The sequence below is a fragment of the Meriones unguiculatus genome, chromosome 12 (genome assembly GCF_030254825.1).
Source record: "Meriones unguiculatus strain TT.TT164.6M chromosome 12, Bangor_MerUng_6.1, whole genome shotgun sequence".
In the NCBI taxonomy this organism is placed as follows: domain Eukaryota; kingdom Metazoa; phylum Chordata; class Mammalia; order Rodentia; family Muridae; genus Meriones; species Meriones unguiculatus.
The window spans coordinates 12,524,848-12,529,824 of NC_083360.1; the positions used below are offsets into that span (position 1 = coordinate 12,524,848).

Sequence of the window (4,977 nt, forward strand, 5' to 3'; positions counted from 1 at the left end):
CTCAACCCTCTTTCTTTTCTGCTCTCTCTCAATATAGCCTGTACCCCAGCACTCAGAGCAAGCAGGCCTGGGTAACCTTTGGAGAACTTTGAATATGGCTTGGAAGAAAAATGGCCCAGAAAGAACATAAATCTGGGGACTTGGAAACAGAAAAGCAAAGTTGGAGTGAGAGCAGCAATAACAGTAAGAAGGAAACAGAGCCAGAAAACTTTCCACAGTGCACATCACAGGTAAGTAATCTCACTCAAGTACGGGAGCCGAGTCAGCAAGCCTAACACAGGGTGCTTCGTTCAATTCCAGTCTTCTAACACTTTAAAAAGTTACTTGTCTGTGTTCCACAAGGGGCGAGGCACGCACACATCAAGGTGGATGCGTGGAGCTCAGAGGACAACGTGCAGTGCCCTAGGGATTCAAGCCAGGTCCTCAGGCTCAGCTGCAGTTATCTTGTCTGCCGAGTCATCTCACTGGCCCTCAGTTTGATATTTAAAATAATTCGCATAAACATGTCTGGTGCAAGTTGGGGCTTATTTAGACCAACAAAGTCCATGGCCGGATGCTGCTCCCTCCTGGCTCCCATCTTGAATGAAGTTTCAGTGAGGATTGTCTTCTGGTGGCCTTTCCACTACCAGCTAACCCCAAAGCACTTAAGCTGTCCCATTGATTCCCAGGCTGCTGGAGATGGGAACCCAGCAGGAGCTGGGAGTTGCTGCTGAAGTCTGCTCATTTGCTTTCCGTTCGGCTGGTTCTCTTCACTTCTTGACTTTTCTTAGCTCATTTCCTTGGTTGCACCCCTTGGAGGTAAAAAAAAGTATTGGCAAGTTACAGAAGAAAAAAAAAACTTTTTTTTTTTTTTTTTGTGAACATTCCCTTCCCGGAGCTGCTCTGGGTAGTTGGAGGAGGCTTTTCGCAGGTTGGGCTGCCCGCAGGGCTCTGAAGTGTTGACCTTGGCTGCTTTAGCTTCTGGGGGCAACAATGGGGGGCTGGAAGGTGGAAAGAAGGCAGCTGCCTGAACGTTCCTCACCCTTCTCTGCATCCCCTGTGATCCTGAAGGGTCTGGCTTCTATGGGTGTTGACTCCATAATGGCGGCCTAACTGACTGTCAGAGGTGTTCGGGGTCACAAAAGTCTGCTGTGCAATGGTCAAAAATCAACTGGGATGTACCATGACCGGGAGGCATGTCCGGCAGCTCCTGCACCGTCGCTGCAGCCTCTGAACACACAGCTCGTGTGTCAGCAATGAGCACCGAGGCATCTGTACTTGCACTGCAGACTATTGTATGCTTTGAATCCCAGTGTTTTAACTGTACATACAGAGTTTTCTGCTTTTAAAGAAAGCGAATGGTTCAATTATGGAAAACAAAGGCTGCACTATTTCCCTACCACCAAGTCTCAGCATGGAAGCATCAAATTAGCATATATTTTGATTGTATTATGTTACAATGCTTGATTTTAAAAATTTCAGTTTGAGTTACACATACACACCCACCCACAGAGAAAGACAGAAAGAGGGGGGGAGGAGAACCCTGTCTCAAGGAAACAGTTCCAAGTATTGGTGACACCACTGTTTACATAAAAAGAAAAAGGAGAGGCCAGGGATTGGCCTTTCAGGCTGCGCAGTCTTCTGGTAAGGACTAACATCAGGGTGAATTCTCCCACAGTCTGACAGGATGGCTTCTCAGGCATGCCAGAGAAATGAAGATTGATGAATCAGGGCACTGCTGTCACTGGGAATGCAGGTAAGTGACTGCATGGCAAATGTGGTGTGAAGGGGACAGGCTTCTGGTCCAAGTTGGCAGGCAGAGGGCTGCAAAGGGGAGCTCAAGGCCTAGGAGATGGGGCGAGGAGAGAGCACCTGGCTTATGTGTTTGGGCATTGTCCATTTGTCATACTCACCTGAGGGCCTAGCTCCTTAGCCCTGGCTATGCCTGGCAGAAAGTGCTGGGCACAAACTTAGGGGTCTGCTTCCAAAAGGAGGTGCTGTTACCAAAGCTTTAAATGATGGGATGTATTAGTCAGGGTTCTGTAATAGAACAAAACTTACAGAATGAGTTGTCTATCTGTCTGTCTGTCTATCTATCCATCCATCTAACTTACCATCTATATATCTATCATTTATGTATCTCTATCTACCATCTATATGTCTATCATTTATCTCTCTCTATCATCTATTTGTATCTACCATCTATATGTCTATCATTCACCTATCTATCATCTATCTATGATCTATTTATCTCTATCTACCATCTATATATCTATCATTTATCTATATCTATCATCTATCTATCTATCTATCTATCTATCTATCTATCTATCTATCTATCTATCTATCATCTATTGGGGATTTATTAGAATGGCTTCCAGGCTTACTGGTTGTGGTCCAGCTAGTCCAACAATGGCTACCTGAGAATGGAAAGTTGGAGAATCCAGTTAGTTGTTCAGTCCATGAGGCCGGGTGTCTCAGCTCTTCTCTTGTGTGTGCCAGAATCCCAAAGAAGTAGACTCTAGTGGAGGAATAAACTTGCCATCAAGAGCAAGCAGGTAAAAAGAGCAGGCTTTCTTTTTTTCATGTCTGTGGTGTCAGGAGGCCATGGAACTAGGGGTGGCAATAGTGAGGTAGAAATGTGTCCGAACTCTGAAAATCTTGTTCTGAGATTGGCAGGAATAGGATGGCTCTGTCCCTGCTCCCCAACCTTGCCCTCCTGAGGAGGTCAAGCAGTCTGGTAGCCGGGTTAAGCTTTTCCCCCGTGTAAGGTAATATCCAGCAGCCCCTGGAATTCCTCCTTACGCAGATGAGTCATCCTAAGCATTGTGGTCCCAGCCAACGATGTGTATTTACCCTATAACCCCTACTCACCCCCCGCAAATTTAAATAGCCTTTGTTCCTACCCACCTCCCCCAATTAAATGAACGGTCTCACTGAAGCTGTCTCCTGAGGAGTCTGTTTTTCGTGCAGTCACCACAGCCTAAGGTCTCCGTTCCATCCCTGACCCCCTTGACCACCATTCCTGCCTTGCTCCCCATCCCAGCATCCGCCAGCTGTAATTCTGTAATTGAACCGTACAGGTCGTTTACATAGGCTGCCAGCAGAAGGCGTGGCACAGATTAAAGGTGGATATTTCCACCTCAAAAGATCTGGATTAAAAGTTGTTTTCCCCACTTCAAATGATTTAATCAAGAAAAGAAAATTCCTCATAGGTGTACCCAGCCACTTGAGTTTTGGTTAATTTCTGATGTAGTCAAGTTGACAACCAAGAATAGCCAACATGGGGGTGTAAAATGCTTTATGTATAAGCATCTAGGAGAAGCTGGCCAGTAACCTCTGTGACCTGCTGACCATTAGGATTTCTCCAAATGCGGCACCTCATCAGAGTTTCGACATGTCTTTTCCTGACTTGTGCTCCATTCTCTCACCAGAAATCATCCTTCTTGGGGGCCACTCACTAAAGCTTTATAGGCTTTAGAGTCAGTGCCAAACTATCGTAACAAGCACAGAAAATATGGAAAATGCTGTGGATAGAGAAGGATGGGCCAGAATGGGTGGGAGGCTCTCTTCAGCTGAGAGCTGGCCAAAGACTTGAGTGCATCCTCAAAGCTCCTTCTAACAGTGTCCTTCTAACATTTGCTGCAAAGCATCAGGCAGCAGACATTTGAAGTTTTCTGAGCCATGTGGCCTTCCGTGATTCTACCCAGCTGTACGTCTTTATCATTAAAGCAGCCAGGAACTCTATATAAAGAAATGGATGTAGCTATGTGCCAAAAATCTTCTTTTACAAATATAGGCAATGAGCTGGATTTGTCCTGGGGGCCACGTTTGCTAACCTCTGGAGACTGTCCAGTGGGAAGATCACATAGTACAACAAGGAGCTGGAGAGATGGCTTAATGGTTAAGAGACCTGCTTGCTCTTCTAGAGGACCAGGCTCAGTACTCAGCATTCACAAAGAGGCTCACGTCTACCACTTCAGGGGGATCCAACATCCTCTACTGACCTCACCAGGCACATATCTGGTACACAGATATACACACATGCAGGTGAAACACACATAAAATAATAAATAAAAAACCTGATATTAGAACATTTTAAAAGTATAATGTGCCCTTTCCGATCCGCCATCTGCAGTGGAGCCTCCGCCAAGATGCAGATTTTTGTGAAGACCCTGATGGGGAAGACCATCACACTCGAGGCTGAACCCTTGGACACTAGAAAATGTAAAGGCCAAGATCCAGGATAAGGAAGGAATTCCTCCTGATCAGCAGAGACTGATCTTTGCTGGAAAGCAGCTGGAAGATGGCCGTACTTTGTCTGACTACAGCATTCAAAAGGAGTCCTCCCTTCATCTTGTGTTGAGACTCTGTGGTGGTGCTAAGAAAAGGAAGAAGTCTTACACCACTCCCAAGAAGAATAAGCATAAGAGGAAGAAGGTTAAGTTGGCTGTTCTGAAATACTATAAGGTGGATGAAAATGGCAAAATCAGTCGGCTTCGTTGAGAGTGTCCTTCTGATGAATGTGGTGCTGGAGTTTTCATGGCTAGCCACTTTGACAGACATTACTGTGGCAAGTGTTGTCTGACTTACTGCTTCAACAAACCAGAAGATAAGTAGTTGTGTATGAGTTAATAAAAGGAAGGAACTGAAAAAAAAAGTCTAATGTAATTACATATTTTCTTTTCATTTTAATTGGGGATGTTGTCCAGTTCCAGAACCCCAAATAAGCCAACAAAATCTTCCAGTATAGATTGTTCTTGTATTGTTTATCTGTTTGTTTCAGCAGAAGAGACAGCCCTCCTGTTTGGACTTATTCTTCCTATCCCTTTCCCTCACATTCAGTCCACACGAGCCTGTCTCTGTCTGGTGGGTTTCCCAGAGCTACTGTTAGAAGACCACTGTGGCCGAAAACAACACACATCTACCCTCTTACGGCCTTGGAGATCACAAGTCAGGTTCAAGGAACAAACAGCCAAGGCCACAGACAACCAGATG

The 4,977-nt window shown here is 45.5% G+C and overlaps 1 pseudogene; it reads left to right on the forward strand.

Annotated features, from left to right (window-relative positions):
* Positions 1 to 4,118: 4,118 nt before the first annotated feature.
* LOC110561360 (ubiquitin-ribosomal protein eS31 fusion protein-like) lies at positions 4,119 to 4,639 on the forward strand (annotated as a pseudogene).
* The last annotated feature ends 338 nt before the right edge of the window (positions 4,640 to 4,977 follow it).